The sequence below is a fragment of the Moschus berezovskii genome, chromosome 15 (assembly GCF_049115385.1).
Source record: "Moschus berezovskii isolate FMDL1 chromosome 15, NW_MosBer_1.0, whole genome shotgun sequence".
NCBI classification, from domain to species: Eukaryota; Metazoa; Chordata; class Mammalia; order Artiodactyla; family Moschidae; genus Moschus; species Moschus berezovskii.
This window is the reverse complement of record NC_142474.1, coordinates 21,295,033-21,314,658: the sequence shown is the minus strand read 5'-3', so window position 1 is coordinate 21,314,658 and position 19,626 is coordinate 21,295,033. Positions and strand designations below refer to the sequence as shown.

Below are 19,626 nucleotides of genomic sequence, written 5' to 3'. Positions count from 1 at the left end.
GATTTCTAAGAGCTGTGACTGCCCCCGGCGCTGCCTTCCTCTGGAACCCCAGCTCCGCCTACACAGGACGCTCAAAGCTCTCTGTGCCTCTCGTGCTCCATCCTGTTTCATCTCAACAGGAATCAGGCACAGTGTGTCACTGCCCTCCTTTCTTGGCTGAGGGGTGTGATGCTCAGAAGGGAAGGATGAACTGCTCAAGGTCAAAAGATGGGAAGAGGCAGACCTGGAGAGTGCTCCCAGCTCTGCATCTTCTCCCATCGAGATTGGCTGTTCCAGTTCACAGCCTCTGGAAACAACCATGAGCCACAGTCATTGACCCCAGTCCAGCACCCAGGAGGGGCAAGCAAATGCTTGGCCCTGGGCTTGGCATTGAGGGTCCACCTTCACCACTGGTGCTCATCAAAACCCACTAAGGAGGCAGGGAAAAACCCCTTTTTCCAATTGAGGATCCTGAGGCTCGGGGAAGGGAGGTGACTCGCCCAGGTCTCACAAGGACAGGGCCCGGCATTTTGGTGCAAAGGGAAGGACCTCTCACTCGGATCACATCAAGGCTAACTGGTGTGGCAGGAGAGTCCTAGGCTTGAATACCCTGTTTATTTCTTGACCTCTGCTGTTTGAGTTGGTTGTTACGCTTGATGCACTGGGCCCCTGTCAACCCGGAACACCCGGTCCAGGATGCACAGATGGATGCCTGCTTGGAATTGGCTGGGAGCACCGGGTGAGAGCTCCAGGTCTTCCAGGGTCCATTTCCTCTGGTCTCCCTCCTACATCAGTAGGAACCTGATAAACAAGGTCAAGACAAAATAGGAGAAGGGCTAGAGGCTTGAGGAGCTAGCTTTCCTCACCCTGACTGTGGTTCCGACTTCAGAGCATAGATCAGGGAGAAGGTAGTAGCCCAAGTGCCCAAGTCTGGGGCTGGGACATGGAGGACCCATTCGGGCAGAGCCTTGGACCATCAGCAGACCACCCTGCCCACTGTCTGTGCCCAGTTCTGCAGTCCTCAGGGGTCCTCCTTCCCTTGGCATGGGGACAGAGGTGTGGGCTGTGGGAAATCCGGTGAAGAGCATTTTTGGCCTCAGGATCACAGCCCAGTGGTTGGAGAGTGGTGAGTGAACTCAGACGCAGTGGAGGCCCCAGGCTTTAGCTTCCCCACTGTAAAATGGCTAAAACTGCTTGGTGCCTGGATCCCCATGGCAAAAAAAGGAACAGAGGAAGTGCTGCTCAGACCTCAGCTCTAGGTTCGGGCAGACTGGGTTCAAATCACCTCATTTCCTGTTGCTGGATATGTGGACTGAACATGGGACTCCTCTCCCTGAGACTAAGGTCCCTTCTCTGTGAAATGAGAGTACATATGGGACTCTCCGGGCTTCCCAGGTGGCATTAGTGGTAAAGAACCTGCCTGCCAGCAGGCAGACATAAGAGATGTGGGTTTGATCCCTGGATTGAGAAGATCCCTTGGAGGAGGGCATGGCAACCCACTCCACTATTCTTCCCTGGAGAATCCCATGGACAGAGGACCCTGGCCGGCTACAGTCCTTAGGGTCACACAGAGTCGGACATAACTGAAGTCGCTTAGCACTCACACACTTGGTATTCTTCTCCACAGTGTGCTGTGGAAATGCATTTGGATAATGTGGGCAGGCCCCTGATACACGGCTACAGCAGTGATGGTGATATTATAATTATTCCTTGTGTCTGATCACTTCACTCCCCTCTACTTCAAGTCTCCCATGGGTACATGACCGCACCACACAAGGTTATGGAGAGAATGAAGTGAGGAGGTTAAACATCCCATATGCTTTATGCTTAATCAATGGCAACTACATTTCCTATTTTGTGTGCTATAAAGACAGCATGAACTAGATGGCTCAGACTTCCGCTAGACCTCTGTCTACAAATTCTGGCTCCCATGGTGACTGGTCTATAGACTTTGGGAGGTGCGGTTCTTCACTAAGCCTCAGTTTCCCTTCCAGGCCACGTTAGGGACTCTAAGAATATGGTGTCAAATACACTTCATTGATTGTAGGGACTGAATGGGCCTTTCTGCAGAGAAGCCCAGGCAGTCCTGGGCTTGGAGGGCAAGACTGATTAGCGATGCCTGCCGTGCTCAGGAAGGGAAAGTGGAACAACTGCATGTTCACCAGGGCAGGACCAGGTCGTCTCGAACGGTCCCTCCACCTGTGAGGGCACATGGACACCACATGATCATGGACGTGGAGACTGTGACACCTTCCCAGTGCTGTGGTAAGGAGGAGGGACCCTGATCTGGGTTCCAGTCTGGGCTCAGTTTATAACCTGCTTTGTGACTCTGAGTAAGAGGTTCATTATCTCCTGGGTCTCGGTTTCCTCTAACTGCAAAATGAGCAGTGGTTCCCTACTAGACAGCTGACCCCTTGGGGCTTTGAGAGGTGGTCAGGAATAAATGGGCGCTACTGGCTATATTCCCACCAGCTGGAGCCACATGCACAGGGGAGAAACCTCAGGCAGCCAAGCCCACACCCTTAGGCACTACACACACCTCTGGTCACCTGAACAGGGAGGGACCAGAGAGAATGCAGCAAAACTTCCCAGTGTTTCGGGAGAGGCAGATGTGCCTGGAAAGTACTTGAAAATAGAGCAGCATGGCTCTCCTTCAGGGAGGTCACCTGTGGGCAGGGTCCCTGATCTGTGTGTTATAATAGCAAAAATAACATGTTGCAGAACATGTGTTCATCGGCTAAGATCACAGGCATTGTTATGACACAGGGGACACATCGGGGAACAAAAGAGAAAAGATCACTCCCCTGTGGGGCTCCCATCCAGTGGAACAGCAAGGAGAGCACATTTCTAGGGGCTGTGTGTCCAGGTTCATACATGCTAATGTATGTATGCTTCAGACCAGTTCAGTGATGTGTTGTGATCCATTGTGCCCCGTTTATAGGTGAGTTAGCCGAGTCTATGAGAGGGAAAGCTCACAAGGCAGAGCTAGGATTTGAACCCAGACCCATCATACTTTCAAGACCTGCACACACTACCCCTTGTCATCCTCTCTATTTTCCTGGGCACCTGAAAGCTGTCTTTGGTCACCACTCAGTACTCTTTATTGCAGTAATAGTGATGACCATGGTCTCTATTATTCATGAAGGACCTTATCTAGCCAAGGACAGGCTGGGATCTCTACTGACATTTCCTCAGATACCTGAGCAGTTCTTCTAAGGTAATTAGAACGTCCCATGACATTCTTATTCTGGATTCATGTTAAAAAAGAAACAAACAAACAAAGCTCAGAGACATGAAGGGGCACTTGCCTTCTGTCACTCAACCAACAAGGGAAAAGTCTGGGATGCACACCCAAGGCTGACTCTTAAGAGCAAGCGTATTATGCTGTTATAAACAAAATGTATGAATGTCTAATGTGCACACTTTATTAATTAGCAATAGAGGAATCTGCTTCTGCAGGCTGTAAGAAATAACCGTTGAGCATCTGTGTGTCGGGTCCTGGGGTGACGCCCTCTGGTTCTGGTCCTCATGGCCTCAAAGAGTAGGCTGTTATCCTGTGCCCAGGGAGCTGGTGGGATTCCTGCAAGGCAAGAGCTCCAGGGCGCCATCTGGTAGGAGTGTGGCAGGTAGCCCCAGATGTACCTGATCACCTCTGAGAGCCCCAAGGTGTCAGCTGTCTAGCAGAGAACCACTGCTTATTCTGTAATTAGAGGAAATGAACTCCGGGAGAAAATTAATGTCCTGCCCAGGCTCACAAAGCAGGTGGTTAACAGAGCCAAGACTGGAATCCAGATCTGGGTCTCCTTTTCCTTCCTCCAGTTCCAGGCAAGTCTCAGGGTCCCATCCTCCTTGGACATGTGCTATCGATGTACCCAGCACTGGCTGCAGGGACCTTAGAGATGACTTAATCCTGCACTGCGGAACATGCAGTGTTTCCACTCTCTCCTCCTGAACTTGTGGCAGACATCACTGATCAATCCTGCCCTCCAAGCCCAGGGGCTTCCTGGGAGGGCATCTTGGCTGAAAGCTCCATCCAGGCCCCACAATCAGTGAGAATCCTACTGAGACTCCCTCACTGGACTCGAGGGGAAACTGGGGCAGAATGAGGAAATATCTGTGCCAAGGGCTATATATCAGCGCCCAAGCGTGGCAGAATTTGTGAACATAGGGACCCTGTAGATCTGAGCCCATTCAAGCTCATTTAGTCTTCACTGAATGCAAAAATAATAAATGCAGTTGCAACTGATTAAGGATATTAGCTGCTTAATCTACCCACTACAGCCTTTCAATAACCCTGTGCAGCGGGGTCATAAATAGATGAAAAGCCAGAAGTGGAAGGGAGTGAGGTGACCAGACACCAGACACGACTGTAATCATCACATCACTGTAGCAACTGTCTATCAGGGGCCTGCATACATTATCCCACCACTTCCTACAGCAGCCCTGGGAGGAGAGGCCCATAGTTAGGCCCATTTCACACTTAGGGGACCTAAGGATCAGGGAGATGAAGCTCCTTGTCTAGGCCACACAGCCAGCAACAGGCAAAAGGAAGATTCAAACCCAGTCCACCCAACCCCAGAGTTGGGGTATTGTAATTTCCATTTTGCCACTAGACACGGAGTTGTCTCACATTTTGCAAAGAGGCAACTGAAGCCTGGGGCCAACACCAGGTCTGGACTCACTACATCACACCAGCCCCTTAGGCTGTGTTCCTGAGGCAGAAAAACTCTCTTTGCAAGATTCCAGCACAACCCTCAGCTCTGTGCCCACAACCAGGGGAGTAAGGGCCTGGACGTTTGCAGAACTGGGCATATACAGCCTGGGAGGTGAGTCTGCTGACCAGTCCAAGGCTCAGATGGGTGGGGTCCTCCGTGTCCCAGCCCCAGGCTTGGGCACCTGCCCTGTGCTCTGATGACGGGACCACAGTCAGCATGAGGAACACTAGCTCCCCAAGCCTCTGGTCCTACCCCTACTTTGACCTGGCCGCGTTCACGTCAAAGTGTCACAGGTTCCTGCTGAGGTGCAGGTAGGTGATCGGAGGAGACTGACCCTGAGTGGCCTGGAGCTCTCTACCGGTGCTCCCAGCCTGATGCCAAGTGGGCACCCATCTGGGCTTCCTGGACCGAGTGTTCCAGGTTGATACGCGCCCAATGCACCAGGCATTACAACCAACTCAAACAGCAGAAGTCAGGAATAAACAGGTATTCAAGCGCAAGGACTTTCCTGCCCCACCAGTTGGCCTCAAGGTGAGAGAAAGGTCCTTCCCTGAGATCGCAAATGCTGGTTCCTGTCCTTGTGAGACGTCAGCCAGTCACCTTCCCTCCCTGAACCTCGGTTTCCTCAACTAGAAAATGGAGCTTTCCAAACCTATTTAGCCAGTTGTCTTGAGCACCAATGGTGAAAGTAGTCCTGCAGTGACAAGCAACTGGCCAGGTACTGCCCTGGACTTACTGCGGCCAAAGAGTGAGACTCGCTGCTGCTCCCAGAGGCTGAGAGTTGGTACAGCTGATCTCAGTGGGAGAGGATGCAGAACTGGGTGCCCTCTCGAGATCTGCCCCTTCCCATCTATTCCACCCTGAGCAAGGCATCCTTCCCTTCTGAGCCTCACTTTCCTCAGTCAAGATATAACGACAGTAACAGCCCTGCCTGGTTGCTCCTGAAATGAAAAAGCAAGGTGAAGCAAGATAAGCACCTAGTGGTGAGCAGTCATGTCGAGGCAGAGGTGGGGTCCGGAGGATGGTGTTGGGATCAGAGCTCTTAGAACTCAAGGGCAAAAGTAGCTTTGAGCCACCCTAGTCCAGTTACCTCCACTTCTGGTCATCCACCCTGCAGCCCCTGACTCTATGTATATAGAGAGGAGCTCAGGTATCCATAGCTTAAGCAAACTTATTTGATAATTTTATTTAATCTTTTCTTTTAAAACTATATTGCCCAGGTGGAAAACCTCAACAGAACTAAAGCACGTGAAAGGGAAGAGGAAAATAAGCTAGGTTCAATTCGCGTCTAGCTTTGGCTGAGTCCTTCTCCTTCTCTGGACCATAGGTACCCCAATCTTCCCAGCAAGGAGGTTAAGTTGAACTCTAAGCTCTCCTGTGGCTTTGACGTCTGTTATGTTTCCAATGTGGTAAGTTGACTCTGGAGTTGTCACCTAAAGGGAGGAGTTGACGTGAATCTATAATTGTGTTAAGTCAGGACTTACTGTGAGTTTGAATAGCAGGACCAAACTCACACTGGCTTCAAGAGCAGTGTTGTGTAAAGAGGGAATGGTCTGTGCAGAGGCACAGTGATGCTGTACTGTGATGCTGGTATTTTTCTGGTAAAGAAGGAAGACAGTAGGGCCGTGAGAGAGAGGTGATGAGCTCGGGGTGGCAGTGAGTACTTGACACAGGGCCGTGATGGGGACTCTGGTTTAAGGAGAGAGCTTACCTCCTGCAGCTGCACTGAGAGTAGGGGGCTGGGGGCAAGTGTGCAGAGGGATGCTGCACAGATGGGGTCTGTACAGAGGCAGCCTGTATTCACTCTCAGGAGGAGCCCTACTGACTCAGTGGGGTGGGCAGGTGGGGAGGGTGAGTCCTGAGCAACCCATCATTGCAAACATTTGTCCTGAGACTGTTTCCACTGGGAGGGATGTTATGGAGAGTACTCGGACACAAGAGAAGGTTTGGGAAGAATGACCTCACTGGTCACTGACCCTGATGCCATGGACCACAAGCCTAGCCCCATCTCTGTCCCTCTCTTACAGGCTGGCTGCTTTCCCTCTCTGAGCCTGAGTTTGCAAATGCTGATAAAATTAAGCTGGATGATCACTATGGATCCTTCTACCAGAATATTCTCCAATTCATCCATTCTCAGTTTTTACCCCAGCCCCCACCCCCAGCATGGCCACCATCTTGGTATCTGGAGGTTCCATGAGAACCTGCTCTTAGTCTTGGAACGAAGTCCTCTCCATCACCATCCAACTCAAGCATCCTGGCTGACCTTTGCTTTGGAAGTCTCTCTGTTCACTCTGGACAGGGCTTATTTTCATTGGAGTCTCCTTGGATGGCTCTGGACCCAGAGCTTGTTTCCAGGGGCAGCCTCCCTCCCCATTGCCATCAATATAAAAGGGCCATCACCACCCAGCAGAATTCCAGGAGACTGTGCAGAGGAGCAAGGACTTTGTAAGTATTTTTCTTCAAACTTGTGAATGGTGGGCTTCCCCCTTAATGTCACTCCATGTGGAGGCCTACAGACGGCTTTGGGAACAAGAAGCATAGGGATTAAATTAGCCACTCAGTTGTGTTTGACTCTTTGCGATCCCATGGACTGTAACCCATCAGGTTCCTCTGTCCACGGAGTTCTCCAGGCAAGAATAACTGAAGTGGTTTGCCATTGCCTTCTCCAGGGGATCTTCCTGATCCACAGATCGAATCTGGGTCTCATGCATTGCAAACTTTACTGTGAGGTACCAGGGAAGCCTTTCAGAAGGACAAGAGGCAGAGGGGTGGGGCCACTTGGATTAGCTAATATTTTGAATGGAGCAAACTAAGAAATAGATTCAATTAGGAGAAATGTCAGATCGATGATGAATGCAGCATCATGATGTGGTGCCCACTTATTTGTTCATGCTATTGTTTGGCAGACTTTATTTTATTGTACTTACTAGCGGCAGTTTTTTACTATGAGTTGGGAATTCCAACTCATTGTGAAATAAGTCACAATTCCTCCTCTAAGGAATTCACAGCCTGGTGGGGAAGGCAGCCAAGTTGTCACTGATTGGGACCCAGGACTCATAGCAGTGAATTAAGGCAGCAAAATGGTGGAGTGAGTCCACCTAACCTAGTCTCTGGGGAGAGTTCAAGAGGACACGATGTCCTACTGAAGCTGGAAAGTCAGTAAGAAGTGATTCAGCTAAACATGAAAAGAAGAGGGAAATGTTCCAGGCAAAGAAGCCAGCATGTGCAAAGGACCTCTAGTAAAGAGAATTGACCTGGAGCCAACCATGACTTTTCAAATAGTAACTCCTTCATTCACTGGTTGTTGATTTCTGGGCAAGTTGCTCCAGCTTTTGGCCCTGGGTTGCCCGTCTGTAAGAGCAGAGGTAACTGCATCTATCTTCAAGGACTGCTGAGTGTCAGAGTCCTAGGTGCTCATCCACGATGCCATTTCCCTGTGGGTAATTCTCACTCCTGTTCCTCCCATGACTGTCCAGGTGTCAGGACAAGATGTTTCAGCTTTGGAAACTTGTTCTCTTGTGCGGCCTGCTCGCTGGGACCTCAGCATCTCTTCTTGACAATCTTGGCAAGGATGTTCTGAGGAAGCTGAAATCTGGTCTTGAGAAAGGACTTGTCAACCTTGACAGTACACTTGAGAGTAAGTCAACAACAGGGATGATCAGAGGGCCTGGGAGCTTGCTTCCCACATACTATGCCTGTATTACCAAAAGCTGCCAGCAGGGGCCGCTCATTATGGGTGGTTTACTGAGAGAGGTGACCAACTGGTTCCTGGTTCATTTGTTTATTATTTTTCTAGAAACAGGAAATACTTAGCTGAATATCACTTTACATCTTATATCACGGTCAACTTTGCTAATATAGTCACAGGATAAAATCCTCAAAGTGACATTTCAAAAGGTCAAAAAGGCTTGCATATTTTAATTTACAGCACATATGGACAAATAATCCCTTATGTTAATAGTTTCTCCAATCATTTGTGAGAGGATCTATTTTCTACTCTCTTGACTGCACTGGTCTGGACAACTGAAATTTTTTCCAGTCTCACAGATGACAGGTTATAATTCATCACAGCATTTCTATAATTATGAAAGCATTCACTCATTTTTTTCATATTTATTAGCCATTTATGTATTGTCAGTGAAATATTTATATTTGTAGCGTATTCTTCTGTTGGGTCATCCAGTTTACCTAGTAATTTGTATTAACCAACTGGTAAAGAATCTCTACCTATCCTAGGTAGCTTTAAAATTACCTATCTTTCTAGTGAATCATATTTCCTTGTCTTTCTAATTTCTTGAAAGACCTTGGTCTTCTTTTCACTTTTTGGAAACTTTACTGGGACATTGTTAAACATTGTTGGTGGGAGAAGCTAACTTCTATAAAAGACTGCCCTTTAAACCTTGCCACGGCTTAGACAACCTTATAGATACAGGACGGACCCACTTTCCAATTTCATTGCTGATAAAACAGCAATGCTTCTGAATACAGAAGCAGAGGTGTCTGCATCAAAGTCACCTAGTAAGTTATAAGACCAGATGTAGTTTCCATCTCTGCATCATTATCACTAGGTACTGTCCACTGCAGAGCCACGTTGCAGTCCTTTGATTTCACACGTTTTCTTGCAGCATTTTTTTTATTCTTTGAGCTAGTTGTTGCCTTGTTGTTTCCCATTTGAATTATTTTCTACTCATATTTTATTAATACTTTTCAAATGTGCCATTCCACATCTGCCATGTCACTTCCTCTATCAAATCCCTCTTTCCTCTGTCCATTAGGAGTCTCTGTTCTTCTTCTCTTCTTTAGTCAACCCTTTTCTAGGCCTTATGCAAAGCTGTCATTCCTAGACTCCTAGTTGACAATCCGTATATTTTCTTTGATTCTAGATTTTCCATTTCTTATTTTATTCTACATTTGTTTTGTTTGTATGAGCAGCTCATGAGTGCTTCACTGCTAGAAGCTGATGTGGAATCAATACCTATTGCCTGCTCAGTGGGTTGATTGCTTTGTTGATGAATAATGAGTATGTATTAGCATGAAGGTGGCATAAAAAGAGCAAGGCCTCCTAGCTGTGTGACTTTGATCAATTTCTAAAACTTCTGATCTTTTATTTCCTTATCTGAAAGTGCAGATATTAGTAATACCTACTTTATGCAGTTGTTACAAAGATTAAATGAAATAAAAATAGACAAATATTCTCATTTAGTACCTGGTGCATAGGAGCTGCTTCATGAGTTGTGTGCCACACTAAGTGGAGATTGTTTTTGCAGCTATCTTGGAGCAACTGCAGACCGCTGAGGAGGACCCGGGGCAGACTGAGGAAGCTAAGGACTTGTTGGGACAACTCATTTCTGGAATTTTTGAAGCAGTGAACAAGCTTACGGGGTGAGTTGATGCTTCATGTGGAGATCTTTGTTCCTAGAAAAGAGAATACATCTCTTTGGGGACATAGTTTAATATCAAAGACAAAAAGTGAAAGTGGAAGTCCCTCAGTTCAGTTTAGTCGCTCAGTTGTATCCAACTCTTTGCAACCCCGTGGACTGCAGCAAGCCAGTGCTTTCCTGTTCGTCACCAACTCCAGGAACTTGCTCAAACTCATGTCCATCAAGTCAGTGATGTCATCCAACCATCTCATCCTCTGTCATCACCTTTTCCTCCTGCTTTCAACCTACCAGCCTTAGGGTCTTTTCCACGGAGTCAGTTCTTTGCCTCAGGTGGCCAAAGTATTGGAGTTTCAGCTTCAGCATCAATCCTTCCAATGAGTATCCAGGACTGATTTCCTTTTGGATGGACTGGTTTAATCTTCTTGCAGTCCAAGGAACTCTTAAGAGTCTTCTCCAACAGCACAGTACAAAACTATCAATTCTTCAGTGCTCAGCTTTCTTTATAGTTGAACTCTCACACCCATACATGACTACTGGAAAAGCCACAGCTTTGACTAGATGGACCTTTGTCAGCAAAGTAATGTCTCTGCTTTTTAATATGCTGTCTAGGTTGGTCATAGCTTTTCTTCCAAGGTGCAAGGGTCTTTTAATTTCATGGCTGCAGTCACCATCTGCAGTGATTTTGGAGACCAAAAAAATGAAGTCTGTCACTGTTTCCATGGTTTCCCCTTCTATTTACCATGATCTGATGGGACCAGTTACCATGAACTTCGTTTTTTGAATGTTGAATTTTAAGCCAGCTTTTTCACTCTCCTCTTTCTCTTTCATCAAGAAGTTCTTTAGTTGTTCTTCGCTTCCTGCCATAAGGGTGCTCTCATCTGCATATCTGAAGTTATTGGTATTTCTCCCGGCAATCTTGAGTCCAGCTTGTGCTTCATCCAGCCCAGCATTTCAAATGATGTACTCTGTATATGAGTTAAATACGCAGGGTGACAACATACAGTCTTGATGTACTCCCTTCCCAATTTGGAACCAGTCTGTTGTTCCATGTCCGGTTCTGTTTCTTCTTGACCTGCATACAGATTTTTCAGGTGGCAGGTCAGGTGGTCTGGTATTCCCATCTCTTGAAGAATTTTCCACAGTTTGTTGTGATCTACACAGTCAAATTTGCTCAGTCAGGTCCAACTCTTTGTAACCCCATTGACTATGCAGATCATGGAACTCTCCAGGCCAGAATACTGGAGTGTGTTGCCATTCCGTTCTCCAGGGGATCTTCCTAACACAGGGATCGAACACAGATCTCCCTCATTGCAGGTGGACTCTTTACGAGCTCAGCCACCAGGGAAGCCCATAGTCGGTTGAGTCACTCACGTAGACAAAGGGTTGCTCTTAGAGTGCTGTGCTGTTCTGTGTTTAGTCGCTCGTCCTGTCGACTTTTTGCAACCCCTTGGCCTGTAGCCTGCCAGCTTCCTCTGTCTATGGGAATTCTCCAGGCAAGAGTGCTGGAGGGGGTTGCCATGCCCTCCTCCAGGGGATCTTCCCAACCCAGAGATTGAACCCAGGTCTCCGACATTGCAGGTGGATTCTTTACCAAGTGAGCCACCAGGGAAGATGAATAAACCTTGTGTGTTCTTGCAGAGTAGAAGTGGTCTGAGGCCAACTCCACGAGAGCTTGGGAAAATCAGAGGGCTGCGGGGGCTGTCCAGGTATCTCATGGGTTTAGGCTTTCTCTGCTGTGATATTGGGGTCAGGATGAAGGGTCTCTTCACCTCCACCTCTACCTGTTTGCTGGTGCCTAAATTCCCTTTCCCCAAGAATAAGACTTTTCTTCTCTGACTATAACCGAGTATAAAAGTCTGAATGGTCTCAGGAGAGAGGAAACTAGAATTCACACCATGTAGGTGGCCCACACGTAAAGTCTGGGAATCAAGCAGTTCCAGGTTCTAACTCTAGCTCTGCATGAAAAGGAATGAAATGATGCTGTTTGTAGCAAAACCCGAATGGATATAGAGATAATCATACTAAATGAAGCAAGTCAGAGAGAGAAAGACACATATCATAGATAGCACTAATATGTAGAATCTAAAATATGATACGAAAGAACTTACACAAAAAGACTCATGGCCATAAAAAACAACTCACCGTTACCAAAAGGCAAACAGTGTGGAGGCTAAATTAGGAGTTTGACATAAATATATACACTGTACTATATACACAATAGACAACCATCAGGGACCTACTGTATAGCACAGGGAACCATCCTCAATATTTGTAGTAACTTATAAGGGAAAAGAATCTGAAATAAAAATACATCTATATCTATACCTATCTCTATCTGAATCACTTTGCTGTACACCTGAACCTAATGAAAAGTGAAAGTGTTAGTCGCTCAGTTATGTCTGACTGTGATCCCACAGACTGAGCCCACCAGGCTCCTCTGTCCATGAAATCTCTAGGCAAGAATACTGGAGTGGGTTGCCGTTTCCCTCTCCAGGGATCTTCCCAAACCAGGGATCAAACCCAGGTCTCCTGCACTGCAGGCAGATTCTTTACCCTCTGAGCCACCATGGAAGCCCCACACCTGAACCTAGCATAACATTGTAAAGCTACTATGTATCAATTTCATGAAAAAGAACAAATTCTGACTCTGGCACATATTCACCCTTGGAGTCTTGAGGGAAATCACAGCTGTCTGATCCTCAGTCTGCCATGCCATCCAAGGGCGAGAATCCAATCCCTGAGCAGGACTCTCATGAGACCAAAGGCAAGGTCTATGAGGCTCAAACGCTCAGCACAACGCTGGCATAGACAAGAGCCCAGCAATGGCTGTCAAGAGGAATGACAAGGGTGAATTGTGGTTTTTGCACAGGGTGAAAATCAGTAACCTGCACGTCCTGGATATCACATTCGAAAAGATTTCTGATGGCCAAGGTGCTACCGTGAAAATCCCCATCACTGCTGAAGTCAGCGTGACGCTGTGAGTATGTCTTGGAATTTGACGTTTGGGAGATGCACTGCAGTATGACCTATAGAGCTCCAATTTGAAAGCAGGCACTTTCCACCCTTAGGCTCCCAATCTGTGAAATAAGGAGGTCTTTGCAAGTCTAGAATCCTAACCTTTAATGTTCTAGCGAACTTTTCCTATAACCAAATCTCTTTTTTAGAAAAATCCCCCCATGAAATACATTTCCAAAATCTTAACACTTTTCTAATTATAAAACTTGAGAATTGAGAAGACAAAAACTTGTAACTCTTTGGCAAAGTTTACCCCAGCATCATTTTTTCTCTCAAGATTCTCTTTAAATGGCAGTGATCAGTATGGGCCGTATAGCAGTGGACAGTATGTAATGAAGAGCATGTGAAAATGATATGGAAAATATAACTTCTAGGTCTTTTAATTATTTTGAAGATACAGAGAGATAGGAAGCAGAGACATGTGGGAGTCTTTATAAATTAAAGTGCATATGACTTCACCATTCAGTAGTGATGCGATCCTGAGATAGTGACTTAACTTCTCTATTCCACATGTTTCCTCACTCTGAAAGCAGAGATGATGATAGTACTTTCAGAAATGGTATTGCTGTAGAGATTAAGTAGATTAATCCAGGTAAAATACCTTTTTGGAAATACCTAATGTAGTATTCTCTTAGGAAATGTTAACTCATTTTTCTTTTAATCATTGGTGTGATACTCTATATAAATTTCCCATGAGCCAAACCCTTGTGGCCAGGAGAAAAAAATCCTAATGTAAAAATGTAAATTCCATAAACAAAACAGATAGTATTTGCATTGTGCATTTGTTGTTCATCAGCTAAGTCCTATTGAACTCTTTGTGACCCCATGGACCGTAGCACACCAGGCCTGTACTTGTCCTTAGACATCCCATATAATGTATGCACAAGAGAAGGACTAAAGTGGGCAATGTGAAGAGACTTCTCCACCTCTGTTCACTGTGAACCTTTCTCCCTGCAGGCCTGTGTTTGGTGAGATTGTCGACTTGGCCCTCAACTTGGTCCTCCAGTACAGTGTCAGCGTTGAAACTGATGAAGACACTAAAGTCTCCAAGGTGGTCGTGGAAGAATTGCAGGAGTGATCAAGAGAGCATCAGACTCACCGTGCTGGGCAGGTCAGGTCCACACGTCTCAGCAGAGTGGGGATGTCAGAGGAGTTGGGACTCATAATTTCAGCCCTATTCCTTACCTGGGAGGAAGCAGAGTATGGAAAAAAGAGGTTAGACTCTGGAATCAGGTTAGGTTTGCCACTAACTTATGGTTTTGTAATCAATTTAGCCTCTAGATGCTTCAGTTTTCACGTCGGTAAACGAAGGATGGTAAGAATACATAACTCATAGGCTACTGTGTTAGCCAAATGAGAAAACCAAGTGTTTACCATACAGCCTGGCATATACTAAGCTCTCAGTGAAAATAATATCCATGCTGACTTTCAGTCTCTTTGTTCTTCCCCTTACTGAGACCGGAGTGCTGACCCCTCCAACTGTAAATTGCTGTATTTCACCTGTCAGCTTTGTCTGTTTTAGCTTCATGCTTTTTGAAGCTCTGTCATTAGATGCATGCACATTTAGCATTCTTATGTCTACTTGAAGAACTGACCCGTCTCATATTACATAATGTCCCTCAATAATAATAATAATTCACTGTGTTCACCTTCCTGCCTCTAGCTAGGAGAGGGCAAGAGGAATAGTAAATTCCTTTCACATATGATAACATACATGTTTCAATGCCATTCTCCCGACTATGGACTCTAATTTCAGATTGTCCCCAAACCATCCTCTACCCACTGAAAACTTCCAAAGAATGATATCTTGAAAACTGAGTCCTCTCCATTTAAATCACTGATCTTCAGTAACCCACCAAATCTACATCTTAAACTGTGTGCTTGAAAGAACATGTTTAATCCTGGGAAGAGGGTGGAAGGAAAAAGGCTGATCCTGGTTCTGGCTGAGAGAGAACTAGTCTGGAGTTGAAGGCTGGGGCAAGTTGACCTTAGCAGATAACAAGGCTGAATCATGGACAGAGGTCAGTTCATCCTGCCCAACAGGTATCTGATCACAGGTTTGCCTACAGATCCCCAAAGTAAAAGCTAGGATAGGTCTGCAGCCCACCGGCACTTGGGAAGACTGAGATGTTAGTCCAAAAGCCTGAGCCCTACGGACACTGCCTAGTCTATAGCGCCAGGGAAACCATCCTGCCTTCTGGGTCTCAATGTCCGTGTCTGTAAAATGTCACTCCACTCTGCTGCTCCAGACTCTCAGGGGGCTTTTCATTCCACTTTGGATGCAATCTCAGGCCCACCCAGGGTCATCTAGGCTCTACCTGATTTGGATCCACACCTTGCCTACTCTGCCCTAGACCCACAAGCTTTTGCTCTGAGCCTCAGACAAACTCCTTCCACTCAAGACCTGTGCACGGGCTGCTCAGGCATCTAGGACACCTTTCCTGCATTCCATTTCCATGTGCGTCTCATCGTTTGGGGTCTAAAACAAGGTTTCTCTTTTTCTCTCTCATAAGATTCTACTCTTACCCTTCACAGTACTTGGCACAAGGTGTCATTAAATATCCAATTGTATGTTTGCTTCATTTATGCCTTCAGCCAAAAATGTGTGGAGAGCTGCCCCATACAGGCAGGCACCATCCTGAGCTCAGGAGAAAGTCCTGGTGACTGCTGGCAAGGTGCTTGTTCTCATGGAGCTTAGTCTCTGGAGGGAACGACAGACAGGGGAGCATTCAGTCCAGCAGTAAAGAACCCACATGGAAGATGTTCGATTGCAGTCATCCCTGGGCAGAAGGGCACACCTAACAGGGCGCTATGACAGAAAGCCCCCCTTAGGCAAACAGTCACAGGGGCTGCCCTGAGGAGGAGACAGTTACAATGAGAGCTGAAGGTGGGAAGGAGTCAGCCTTAGGAAAACCTGTTAATACTGGGTTGGCCAAAAAGTCTTTTGGGTTTTTCCATAAGCTCCTGCAGAAAACTCCAAACGAAACTTTTATCCAACCCAATATTCAGGCCCCACATTAGGAGCTGCTTGTGCTTTGCTCATCTGTGTGTCAGCAGTCAGTCTTGCTTTTGAGCACATAGTTGGTGCTCTCTAAATATGTTAATGAATGAATGGATGACTAGATGCATGGATGGAGGGAAGAATGGATGGATGGATGGAAGAATGGATGGATGGATGGATGGATAGAAGAATGGATGGATGGATGGAAGAATGGATGGATGGATGGGTGGATGGATGGAAGAATGGATGGATGGAAGGACGGATGGACGAATAGTAGAATGGATGTTTGGATCAATGACGTCTCAGGATTGTGATGAGACTCTCATGGGCTATTGGGGTGGGCTGTGGGTCAGCCATGGGGTTCTAAATGATGATCGCCCTGGGTAGAGGTCCAAGTCACCGGGCTTCAAGGTGCTCCACCATCTTCTGCCCTCTTCCCACTGCTCTTGCTTGGCTGCTCTGCCAACTTCACCGACCTTTATCAGTTTCATCTCTTCTCCAGGCGCATTGGACTGCTCAATGAGATTGTGAAATTTGCAGTCCACCTCGTGAATGAAGTATTGTCCCTGGTAACGCAGTACGAGGTGAGTCCCCCACTCCTGGGGTGCAGATCCAGGCATGGTGGGGGCAGGTGTGACTTCCCCTGGCTGGACTGTTCTCTCTGGCACCTTCCTTTCTAAGGGGGCAACTCCCTTGGAGCAATCAGTTGCTACCTGCGCCCCTTCACTCAGCCTGGCCTGGGGAGGAGATGACCAGGCGCCTGATATGAGTTGAAATCACTCGGCCCCACACTTGAACCATTTACCATACCCATGGGCTGCCAGTAGGCCTTTTAGCTAATATTTTTCTTCATTCAACATAATTTTAAGTCATTTAAATAAAAAGAAATCTGTACATACCGTACTTCAGGTTCATGTGCACCATATAAATAACTGTGTACACCATGTGCCCCAAATTCAAAGATTCTGCATCAGTCAGCTCTGGAAGCGGGCTGGGACTCAGGCTTTATTTAAAAAAAAAGGTCCTCCATGTCTTCTGTGATTTACTGAACTTGAGTCATGCTCAACGTGTGTTCCTCAGAGCAGCAGCACTGACCTCCCATGGACACTCGTTACAAATGGAGACTCAGATCATACCCCAGAACTGCTGCTCAGTAATTTGCATTTTAACAACATCCTCAGGGAACTGTAGGCACAGAAAAGACTGAAAAACACAAAAGCATTTCTCTATGGTTCCCAGGCCCTCGTTTAACTCTATAAAGTTTCAGAGTCCAGAGGTCAAGGTTTCAAGGCATAGCGTTCTGAAATGTTAAAAGTCTGGATTCTTCAAGGTTCTAGGATTCTAATGTTTTGAGGTTTTAGGATTCTAGTGTCCTCTGGATCTCAGATTTGGGCCTTCTAGGTTTCCACTGTTCTAGAATCCTAAGGGTCAGAAGTTCTGGGGCCCCCAGTACTGAGCATCTCTGTGGGGGTGGGCAGGTGCTCACAGCAGAAAATAACCAGTCCTCTTCCTTCTACGTCTCTCCTCTCCTCCTCACTTCCTGACCTCTTTCTTTCCTTCCCTCCCTGCGTTTCTCTGTCTCTCTCTTTCCCTGGCTCCTTGTGACCCTCAGCTGTGCCCACTAGTCCGCAGTTTCATTGAAAGCCTGGATGCAGATTATGTTAAGAACCGCATTGGTAAGTCACAGCCTGGGGAAGTGGTGAAGGGGCTCCCTATGCATCCTTACAGGGGAGGGCACGTTGCTCTATGCCTGCCGCACCGGCAGGTCTGGTCAGGGGACCCTGGAGAAGCTGAGGACCCTTCATTGTGAGCAAGTCAGGAAAGTGTGGCCAGAGGGGTCCCTGCAGACTGATGGCCTCTGTGGGCCTCTGAGAGCTTCTATCCCTCCTTTGTCACACTGGCAGAACCTGCTGTCCAGAATGATGTGAGAAAGAAGACAGGCCAGATCTGGGTTCAAATCCTGGATGTTTTCTTAGCAACTGCGGGGTGGGGGTCAACTGGCTCCACCTCTCTGAGCCTTGGGTTCCTCCCAAGTGAAAGGAGATTGTAAACGCTGCCAAGCTGACGAGTGGATTTAAAGAAAAAGCAGAAAGAGCGTACTATCCAGTAGATAGTTAATCAACACTGCCCCTCACCTTTCACTTCTTATGACGAGCTATGGCTTCACCTACAACCCCTGGAAGCTCTTCTTGACCTGGATCTCTGGCAAGACTGGGGTTGCTGGGGCTGGGGGGCAATAGAAATGGGGTGAGTAACAGTGTCAGGGTCCTGGAGGCAGTTCTTCTAGAAAATAGCCACACACCTAGTTCATTGGGCCATTGCTCTGTGCTTCTTATATACTATGTCATTTGATCCTTGCAATGACCCTATAGGGATGGGTAATGTCATCATACCCATTTTACAGATGAAGTAACTGAGGCTCAGAGAGATGGAGTGACATGTGAGAGGTCCCATGGCTGTCAAGTCTGACCCGCTGAATGGTTTCAGCATTTAGGGTCCAATTTCTATTCAGCTTCCAGTGCTGGAACCTGAGAACTGCTACTGATTTGTTATTTCAGATGAACTTTCTGAAATCCCAGACGCAAAGTAAAGAGCACAGATGAGGAAAACCTCTGCATTGCCTGCCTGCTGGTGAGGGCTGCGCTCTGGGCCCTGGGCCGTGAGCTGAGGGAGGATAAACACCCTCACACACGCACACAGACACACACACACAGGGGCCTGTGGAGAAGCAGAAGCAAAGCTTGGCTTTTCTTCCTTCCCTAGTAGCATACTGAGCCCTGATCTTGGTCACAGACCAAGTCCTGACTCTTAACACACACCCAGATTGCTCTCTGACTGAGCCCAGAACACAGTCAGACATAGCTTTCACTCCTGTTGTTGACTGAGCCCTGACACTGGTCATGGATAGAGACCAGACCTGTATCTCAGCCTGATCCCTGATCCCTGATCCTGATCATATTCTGAGCCCTGAACCCTGGCTCCTCTGGGCCCTGCTTAGTCTTTTCACATCAGCCATTGTTGCTAAGGTGAGGGGGTGGGAGGGCGAGGGGATGGGGAGGGGTCAATACCAGGTGCCAGAGAAAGACCCAAACCATAGGTGCCATTCCCTCCCCAAGCCTCAGAGCTCGCAGGGTTTGTGTGGCACCACTTCTGCAACTGTGTCTGGTGAATACAGGAGCCGGTAAGGTCCCTGGGGTGTCCATGTCTCACACTGGGGTCTCCTTCCAGATTGGTTCCCAGGGACGTGACTGAATCTCTGTACCGTCTCCCTCTGGGACAGTCAGTGCTGCCAGCATCCCCAGGAGTGACAACTGAGCCCAGTCAAAGGACACCTCTCAAATACTTGTGCTTACAGTCAGAACATCCTGTTCGTCACCCTCCACCCCCAGCAATAAAAAACCTTTTCTGCACCTCCTGTGTGGCCCGTTGCATTCCTTCCACTAGGATTTCAGGGAAGGCGAGGTATGGGCAATCAGGGCAGCAGAGACCTGGATCCACAGCTGGTAGGAAATTTGGGGATATGCAACCCGTCTCC

The 19,626-nt window shown here is 47.4% G+C and overlaps 1 pseudogene; it reads left to right on the top strand.

Annotated features, from left to right (window-relative positions):
• Positions 1-635: 635 nt before the first annotated feature.
• LOC148775367 (short palate, lung and nasal epithelium carcinoma-associated protein 2A-like) lies at positions 636-19,406 on the top strand (annotated as a pseudogene).
• The last annotated feature ends 220 nt before the right edge of the window (positions 19,407-19,626 follow it).